The 10,158-nt window shown below is 46.7% G+C and overlaps 1 long non-coding RNA gene across 1 annotated transcript; it reads left to right on the forward strand.

Annotated features, from left to right (window-relative positions):
* Positions 1–3,094: 3,094 nt before the first annotated feature.
* Positions 3,095–4,637, forward strand: LOC138295988 (uncharacterized). The gene is made up of 2 exons (XR_011203722.1): positions 3,095–3,374; positions 3,991–4,637. It is a non-coding gene; the product is annotated as an uncharacterized lncRNA (long non-coding RNA).
* Positions 4,638–10,158: the final 5,521 nt, after the last annotated feature.

The raw sequence follows: 10,158 nt of genomic DNA on the forward strand, positions 1-10,158 counted from the left end.
AGCATAGGGGCCCCATCTCCGCCAGCCTTTACATGGCAGTGAAAATACCATATAAATGCCGGCAGAGAGAGTGGTCGTAATCCCCAGGGCAGTGCTGCAAGTGGTTTGGTACCGCCAGCACGGCGGTCCGACAGTGGCGACAACTCCACGGGCGTAATGTCGCGGTCGGTCCGTGACCCTGGCAGTCTAGAGACCGCCAGGGTCATAATGAGGGCCTTAGTCTTTTATATTGAATGACACCAATATGTGTAGATATGGCTGTAATGTACCTGCAATTCTCCTTGAGTTCCAACTGATGACATCCGTTATTTAAATCAATGAGAGAGAAGACTTTCACACCATTCAATTGTGTTATCATTTCAGCAAAATGCAGACTTGGATGTTGCTCTCTTTCAATTGCCTTGTTTGCTTGACGCATATCCACACAGATGCATATAGCTCCTTCGCTGTCCTTTTCGGATACTACCACTATGGGAGAAACCCATGGTGTTGGACCAGCAGAACGCTCAATGGTATCATATTTAAGTTCCTTTTTAACAGCTTCTTGTAAATTAAATACAACTCTTCTGTGTCTTTGTGCAACAGGATGGACATCCTCATTAATATGCAACTGCAATTTCATACTCTTAAGTTTTCCTAACCCAGGAAACAAAGAAGGGAACTGAGTTACTATTTTGTGATGAGCAGTCATGTGGTAGTTCACTGAGAACAGTGGCATATCAGCAGCTATGCTGAAACTGAGTAAACAGGTACTTGACGCCATACCTGTCACGCACTCACCTGGTTCCAACCTCTGAGACAATACTAGATCTCCAATCCCACCCAAGACAGGGACTCAACAAAGGCAAGATCAACCATTATTCACCCATTTACCTCCAAGGAGAGGGGGGGAGGGATAAGCATGAAAAGACAAACTTGCGTCACTGAAGGGAACTGCTCTGCTGTCTTGTGCACTGCCTGGAGCCAAGGCCTAGGATCGAGACTCCCTGGACCTTGCTATCCTTATGCAGGTGTGGAGCACTAAAAACAAGAGGTAAAGTTACCCATATGTTCTAAACTCCAAATGACATATCAGTTGTTTACACTACATGTTCACATAGGGACTTTATCAAAAATATTGCATGAGAGAGAGCAGAAACCATTTCAAGAATAAACAGGAGTTTTTCTGGCACTCCGGAACATACAAGGTTCAGATTCAAACTTGAATACAACTTCAAGCTCTAAAAGTTTATACCAAAATACAACTTGTCAAGAAACACAGTGAAAAACTTTTAGTTTGGGTACAATAGAGTTCAGAGCGCTGCAATGAAAGAATCTAGAGTGCTGGACCTCAAGGGGATTATTACTTAAACAATGTTGTTAGCGCGTCTGACCTTATTTGGTTTCTTCTCATTAATTTATAAGGGGATACGTTAGAGGTTTGATGGACCTTTTGACTGCGCTTAGAGTACTTCCCTCCATAAGATTCAATTGAAATGCCAATCAATAACAATATCAATCTATGGGATCAATAATCTTGGGAGTCAGTAATTTCCGCACACCAGGACCCCTTTGGCCATGAATAACCACACCTTTATGTAAAAGTTAGAATGTTTATTTCCCTATATTACCAAAGCTAATATCCATGGGCCAGATGTATCAAAGATTTATGCGATTACAAACGGCCCAACAGGCCATTTGTGTTCGCATAAATGCATTTTGGTATGTATCAAGTCCAATTTGCGATTCAGTAACTTGTTACCAAATCACAAATTGGAATTGAGACCACATACCAAATCGGTATTAGAAAGGGGCGTGTCATGGGCATCCCTTCCTAATACCGAATTGCAGAGGTATGTTTGAATGTTTTGTGACCCAAATGCGGTCACAAAACATTTGCATTTTACCGCCCATTGAAAGTACATGGTTACCCATTTGCAAAGGGGTGAATGCATGCGAAAACATTTTTTAAGAGCAGCACGGACCACTGCCTACGCTTAAAAAATGAAAAGATAACTTGTCATTTTTCTTTCTTAAATGCATCCTGTGTTCTTTTATGGAACACGGGCTGCATTTATTTTGAAATAGGTTGCTTTATTTAACAGCAATCACAGACATGGTGGTCTGCTGAGCCCAGCAGGCCACCATCCCTCTGATTGTGACCATTTGCAATGGTTCGCAAATTGCGACCTACCTCATAAATCTTAATGAGCATCCCTTCCTAATACCGAATTGCAGAGGTATGTTTGAATGTTTTGTGACCCAAATGCGGTCACAAAACATTTGCATTTTACCGCCCATTGAAAGTACATGGTTACCCATTTGCAAAGGGGTGAATGCATGCGAAAAAAAATTTTAAGAGCAGCACGGACCACTGCCTACGCTTAAAAAATGAAAAGATAACTTGTCATTTTTCTTTCTTAAATGCATCCTGTGTTCTTTTATGGAAAACGGGCTGCATTTATTTTAAAATAGGTTGCTTTATTTAACAGCAATCACAGACATGGTGGTCTGCTGAGCCCAGCAAGCCACCATCCCTCTGATTGTGACCATTTGCAATGGTTCGCAAATTGCGACCTACCTCATAAATCTTAATGATGTAGGTCCATTTGCGAGCCCTTACGATTCGCTATATGAAACTCCTGGGGTTCAAGTTTTAAGTTCATTGACCCCCTAATGGGAATCTTTCCCCTGGAAGATGGTTGCACTATACTCTGTGTTTTCTGTGTACAGTTAACACATATATCCACTATGCTTTTGTGTACGTATACTATATTTTTTCTGGGTGCTTCTTAGGAAGGCCAGGGGATGTATTTCTGTCACCGACATTTTCAGTTCTGGACGCGTCACACTTTTTATAGCTGTGGTATTGTTTTTACTTTCATCAACACATTCGATAACAGGCAGATTTGTAATTGGGGGCATATGTATTCCGATTTCTTTGTAAATAATTTTTTTTAACATAGTTTCTCTCCGTTTAGTCGCTGTTCATAGAGCAGTTTGCTACTTATATACTATAAATAAATATTCACTCCAAGATGGCGCTCATCATATTATGCGATCCTCACTTAGACCCGATGTCCGTTGTAGGTTTTTAGTAACCGTATCTATTTCTTCCGGACTTACGCAGCACTTTGAATACTAGTTATCACCTTGTGCGATTTCGTCCTTGCGAGTGTCTGTGACTTTTTACCTTGTTCAGGATTACTCTCTCTGGTGATAGCGGAGAGCTCTTTATATTGAGTTTCATATACCAGACAGCGATGTTGGCGTTCTCCTTGCACGCTCCACGTCCTGGCACATCTCCTCGCAGTATCCGGACAGAGGCTTTTCATCGTGACCTCATTTCATAGTAACATATGGCCTCTTGCATTGGGCAATGCCACGAATAAAAGGTAAGAGAAGGGGTATGGACCCATGGCTATTGAATAACATGTAAGAATTAGAGGAAGCGCTACTGAAACAAGGAGTTTTCCTAAGTGCACTATTTGCAGGTGCAGAACATTTTTGGGACTTTTATAATTGCAAACTTTATTTGATTTTGTACAGGGACTCTAAGCGTCAAGATCGAAAGAAAGGCAAGCTAGTGGAGCAGAAACTCTTTCTAGTAACTTTATCAGCCCCTTTAATAAACAGAGAGGTATCATAATTGCTTTTGATCAATCTTTATATAGAGCACCTTGGTTTACTGAGAAAGAAAGCACCTACTGGTGTATTCTCTCCGGATGCAAGTTATTTCTTGTGGTAGGTTATCTAAACCACACCTGCGGTATAGGGATCTACGTTGATTTTTGGATGGCACTCTCTATTACTTTTTTCTGCATGAACATCTTGTGTGCAGGAATAACTCTTTTTCTTTAGTTTCTTCTGTTTCTCTATGGTTTTTTTGTGTTCCTCTTTTTTCTTTTTTGTCACTTGATTTCTTTTTTTCTTTGTTTGGTCTTCTTTTTGTACTATTTGTGTGGAGATCTCATAAGTATAGATACATTCATTGTGTTTTTTATATTTCAGAAATATATATCAAGTTTTCAACAAAATATTTTCCCCTGGAATGGTTGTATATATTTAAAAGGCTTTTGTGCCCTGAAGAAGGTGTGCGACCCGCGTACGGGCTGCATGTCACCGAAACATACGTCGGCACTAATACACAAGACAAGGACATTTGTTGAGATCAACATGGACATTGTACTTACATCATACTTGATTTTTTCACCTAACAGCAAGAAGGACCAAAGGACATATTATTTTATTAAAACAAAAGAAGAAAGAGTTATTAGAAAGTTGGTCATATAAGAAAATATAATAGAATCTCCTTTGTTGCAGATATTGAAGTCTGTGGATCACAACTTGATTTGAGATTCACTGTGTTGTTATACTTCTGGTGAGTCCGTGTGGTCCACTAGTTATTATTTGTATTGGGCTCTTCAGACTTGATATTTGTCAGTCCTGGAGAATTCTGTTGGGTCCTTGTCATTCCCAATTTTTTAATTGGTATGAGTGTAGTAGTATGAGTGTGATCTTTGTTTTTTAGCTTCTGTATTTATTCCAGGGTGTATAAAGTGTTTGGTCATTAGTTTGGTGTATTTCCTTTGTGGTTTCAACTGGGTTTAAACACATTTATATCATTTAAATAAATGTATTATTATGCACTAGTTTCAGATGTAGTCAAGTGTCTATTAACATTTTGAGTTCGATTGTTGAGATCTTCCTTCATGGACACTTGGGATTCCTTCGGAACCGAGTTTGTCCTTGGGACATTTGAATGCTTTTTTACTCCTGGAGTTTCAGACATTCCAATAGGGATTACTTAATTGCGATTCACAAAAAAATCACAATTTGGTAATCTTTATTGGAAATAATGATACATCTGGCCCTTAGTCTCAAAATCAAATGATAAATATGCAGAAATAATACTGGTTGACCGAATCTTCTAAAGAATCTCAATTTAATCAATCCGCGGATCACTACACATTCTAGAATTACTGTACAAATCAACAGCAAGGATTACTGCGCAATAGAAATAGCACACATTTAGATTCAGCAAATAAAAGACATTGACCGTTGTTAATATTTAGCAAGCATCTTCAGTGAGTCTCCTAACTAACCTTCTGATTAGAATAGCATACTTGGGCTTCATGCAAAACAATTTAGTCATCACAGATGTGGAAAACATCTAACTATGCCTCTATCAAAATTAGTGGTTGGTACCTAAAGACAAAAGCAAATGACATCAAGATCAATAATATAAACTTATAACTTGCCTCAGTATGGTCCAGCAAGCTGCAACAGTCTTCATCAATTGGACATCTGTTCGGTTAGCAAGACATCGGGACTCAGCAATAAAGTTCAAGATATAAATGTCTCAGGAATGGACATAATAGGAATAGTACTTCTCAGCAACAGAGTTAGGAAAAAGAATGAACGTTCTCTTTTCCGAGCAGTTAGGAAAAAGTGTGTGTCTCCTCTCGGTACAGTCTGGCTAAGTTAGATTCCCTAGGACATCTTCCCAAGTTGCTATTGGTCAAAGAATCGTATGTTTACATTTAGTCCAATGAAAGTAGAACCTCAAATCTAAGATATAACTAAACTGTGTTTCACATGTCGATGATTGGCGCCTCTTCTCCTGTTCCCATCGTTGGGCTCGTCAGGTAACAATTTTGTATCACTTTGTAATCCAGTCAATGCATCCATTGTTGGTTCCTGGGAATATCGCCTTCACACACACTAAATTCTACAAAGTATCAAAAGCTAGTACAGCATATTCTGGCAAGCAGTTCCCATGGGAAAGAAATTTAGCTACTAGCATTTGGTCAATGTGGTGGAAAAAGACGAGTCTAACTCTTTATGCAGCCATTTTGTGTGACTCGTTTAAACAGTGCAGCATAACATGGAGCTGTGCAACTAGGCCCAAGACCTCACTAACTTAAGGCCTATGATTAATAAAGCAAATACATAATACAAGACACTTCATATAACATCTTACTACATTAATCTACACATGAGCACGCCATTTCGTATTAATAAGCAGTTAATAAAGACACTTGGGCCCTCATTACAACCCTGGTGGTCGGTGTTAAAAATGTGATTTCGACCGTGGCGGAAACCGCTAACATAGACAGCCACATTAACACACGTACCGCCACGACGGTACAAACAAACAGCGCGGCGGACACCGCCAACAGACAGGCGGAAGACAATATACCGCCCACCCTATCACAACAGGCCTATCCACCACCTTTTCCGGGGCGGAACCAACGCGAACAAAAACACAGCAGAAACAGTACACAGAAGGGAAAACACTCACCTCTCCACACCCCACGAGGAACCCGGACGCCGAGGAGCCCGAATTGCAGATACTGCCGATGATGGGCTTCCTTCTCCTCTATCAGGAGCTCCAATGACTGCGGCGACGACCACGGTGAGTACTGCACCTACAAACACAGGGGAGGGGGGAGGGAAAAGAGAGTGACACACACATGCAACACGCAACACCCCATCCCCCACCCTCCCCCACAACACTATACACACAAATACATGTAGCAACATTACATATACACCCCCCCATCCCCTGGAAGAACGGAAGGACAAAAGGAAATTATTTTAACAAATGTAATGATGTGAAATATCATTATCAAAATTCAAAATCCAGTATATACAATTATGTACACCAAATACACAAGTCCGGATAGTGCACCAATCATTGTCTGTGGACCACTGGGCCCAAAATGCATGGGCGAGGCCCACACATGATACCTGACTCCAAACGGAGAGAACACTGGAGGGGCATCAGATTGAAAATATACAGACACCAAAGGGGGAGGGGAGGAGTGCACCTCAGCCTGATGAACGCACAACGCCACTGCTCCACGAGGGGGCTCCATGCCCACAGTTTGGTCCTGGGGAGTGCAAAGCCAAAGTCTCACAAGTCTTTCCAATGGGTGGTTTGCCCACTGCTGTATCCTGGGGAGTGCAAAGCCACAGTCTCTCAAGTCTTTCCAGTGGGTGGTTTGCCCACTGCTGTATCCTGGGGAGTGCAAATCCACAGTATCTCAAGTGGATGTCATTCTCCACTGGTTCTGGAGGGGGCTTTGTGCCCAGAGTGCTTCATCCTGTCAAGGACTGAGGTAGTGGATGTCATTCTCTGCTGGTTCTGGAGGGGGCTTTGTGCCCAGAGTGCTTCATCCTGCCAAGGACTAAGGTAGTGGATGTCATTCTCCGCTGGTTCTGGAGGGGGCTTTGTGCCCAGAGTGCTTCATCCTGCCAAGGACTGAGGTATTGGATGTCATTCTCCACTGGTTCTGGAAGGGGCTTTGTGCCCAGAGTGTTCCACATGCAGTGTGACCGGTACAATACACTCGCCTAGGTGTGTGTGCCATGAGATTGCCGAGGTACAGGTAGCATGATACGCCATGGAGGCAGAGACATACCCCACACTGCTGCGGCTTCGCATTACATATGCAGGTGACAACTGTGATGACAGTGATGCTGCATGGAAGCTGCCCAGGTTCCTTGAACTCACCACCAGCCTCGGACGACTGACCACTGGGGATGGTAGGCATGTCAGCAGTGGTGCCACTGTCTGAGGACGTCGCGGGGCCGCTGGCGGTGCTAGCGGCGGTGTCAGTCGTGGCGGTGCTAGCGGCGGTGTCAGTCGTGGCGGTGCTTGCGGTGGTGTCAGTCGTGGCGGTGCTGGCTGCGGGGTCTGTGGCGGCGGTGCTGGCTGCGGGGTCTGTGGCGGCGGTGCTGGCTACGGGGTCTGTGGAGGCGGTGCTGGCGGCGGGGTCTGTGGCAGCGGTGCTGGCTGAGGGGTCTGTGGCAGTGGTGCTGGCGGTGGGGTCTGTGGCGGTGGTGCTGGCTGCGGGGTCTGTGGCGGCGGTGCTGGCGGCGGGAGCATGTGTCAGCACCAGCTGAGTGAGAAAGCAGGATGTCTCCTGCAGCCTCGGATGGCTGCCCACCGGGGAAGAGGCTGGGGACTGTCGCAGCGGCTGTAGACATGCCGGAGGCAGTGCAGGTAGTGGTGCAGGTGGCGGTGCAGGTGGTGGTGCAGTTGGCGGTGTTCGCCGCCATACAGGTTGGCGTGGACGTGGACAGAAGGTGTGATACTGGTCCCTCAGTAGGTGCCATCATGCCGTCTCCTGACCTGCCCTTCAGTTTTTTGCCCTTCCCCACCTTTGATGGTGACGCAGTTGTCTTGCCACTATCCCCTTTCGTTTTCGCTGACCCCGGGGTGGCAGGTGTTTTTGGTTTCTCCCTCCGGGATGTGGGCACCTTTTTAACCTTGGCAGGTGGTGGAATGTCCTTGCCCTTGCTCAGTGGCACACTGGCAGCCCTGATGGTTGGCGCACTCCATGACCCCGCAGTTGCTGGCACGACTGTGCCTGCGGATGTGGTGGCTGAGGTGCTGGGCTGGGACCTGGAAAGCTTGGCCCTAGGGGAAGGCCGAAGGGGGAGGTGAAGGGAAGAGGTCAAGGTTTGACAGGAAAAGTTTTTTAGACACACTGGGACGGGTAGATGGAGGGGGTTTGGGAGTGGAGGAAGAGGTAGTGGTTGTAAGAGGTGTACGTCTGCTGAATTTGAGTGAGGGTGCATGGGCTGGAGGCTGTCGTGAGGTGGATGGCTGTTGGGTGTGTGTGTGCCTGCGTTTGTGTACTTTGCGAGGAGGGCTCACTGACATACTGGGAGAGGACACAGGGGATGTGTGAATGGTAGTGGGGGTGGTAAGTGCACGTGAGTGGTGTGTGGTGATGAGCGTGCTGGTGATGGAGATAGTGGCTGAGGATGTATTGCATGCAGGTGTGAGTGGATATGAGACTGGGAGGGAGGAGGGAGATGTGCAGGAGGGGGACACAGTGGAGGAAGTGGATGTTGGTATGTGTGCATGGGTATGATGCTTGTGTGAGTGCCTGTGGGATGTGTGGTGCTTATGTTTGCCTGAGCCACTCTTGTGTGTTGACGTGTGTTCATGCTGGTCTGATGGTGTGCTTGGGATAGGCTGAGGTACAGGGGTTTGGGTCTGGGTGGAGGAAGTTGTTGGGGGGAGGCTGGACACAGGGACAATGGCTGCCATCAGTGCTGAGGCCAGAGCCTGAAATGCTCTCTGTTGGGCTGCCTGCCCAGAATGAATGCCCTCCAGGTATGCATTTGTTTGTTGCAAATGCCTCTCAACACCCTGGATGAAATTCAGAATGGTAGACTGCCCAACAGTGAGGGATATCAGGAAGTCAAAAGTCTCCTCACTGAGGGCAGCAGGGCTGACTGGGGCAGGGCCTGAGGTGCCTGGGGCAAAGGAGATGCCCACTCTCCTGGGTGAACGGGCACAGGACACACGCTGAGGGGCTGCTGGAAGGGCGGTGCTGGTAGGTGGGGTGGCGGCTGTACCTGTTGATGCAGTGGGCACAGAGGGGCCCGCCACCGCAAGGGAGCTCCCATCAGAGGAGGAGTCGCTGTCGCTGGTCTCTGCTCCTGTCCCCTCCGTGGAGCTCCCCTCGCCCTCTGTCCCACTGGTGGCTTCAGACTCCGTTGCTTCACCCTCCAGGGCCAAGTGGGATGCAGCTCCCTCCTGCTCCGGTGCCAATGCTCCTCCGCCTGATGATGCTATTGCACACAAGAACAGGGAGACCACAAAAAGGGGGGGAAAGACAGGAGACAGACATGTTCAGTGCATGCAACACCACTACCGTTGGCGGACACAACAGACACAGCAGCCCTCTGCACGTCGCAATGCACTTATAGTTCCTAGATTAATCACATGCCCATGGGGTACAAGGCCTAAGCCCGATTGCTGCACACCTGGAGCCTGACTAGGTGTAGATGGCTCTAACCACTAGTGGGGTTGGGGTGCCACATAGCCTGCCTTAAAAGGGACCTGGCCTACCAAGATCACCCTGGCCCAGGGGAACCCACTGCCCACCTCCCCCACCCAGACACCTTGTAATGCGCTCAGAGTCAGCTGAATGAGAGTGTACTCACCCCCTTGTGGGTGCTGTGATGGCCTCAAGCACCCATCCAACTCTGAATACGCCACTGCCAGGATCTGGAACATCAGGGGGGTCATGGTGCGACGGGCACCCCTCCCATGTTGGGAGGCCATCCCCAGCTGGGCCTCTGGCGTGTTCTTGCTCCAGCGGCGCAGGTCCTCCCATCTTTTCCGGCAGTGGGTGGTCTGTCTGTGGTGGACCC

Source organism: Pleurodeles waltl, chromosome 1_2, assembly GCF_031143425.1.
Source record: "Pleurodeles waltl isolate 20211129_DDA chromosome 1_2, aPleWal1.hap1.20221129, whole genome shotgun sequence".
NCBI classification, from domain to species: Eukaryota; Metazoa; Chordata; class Amphibia; order Caudata; family Salamandridae; genus Pleurodeles; species Pleurodeles waltl.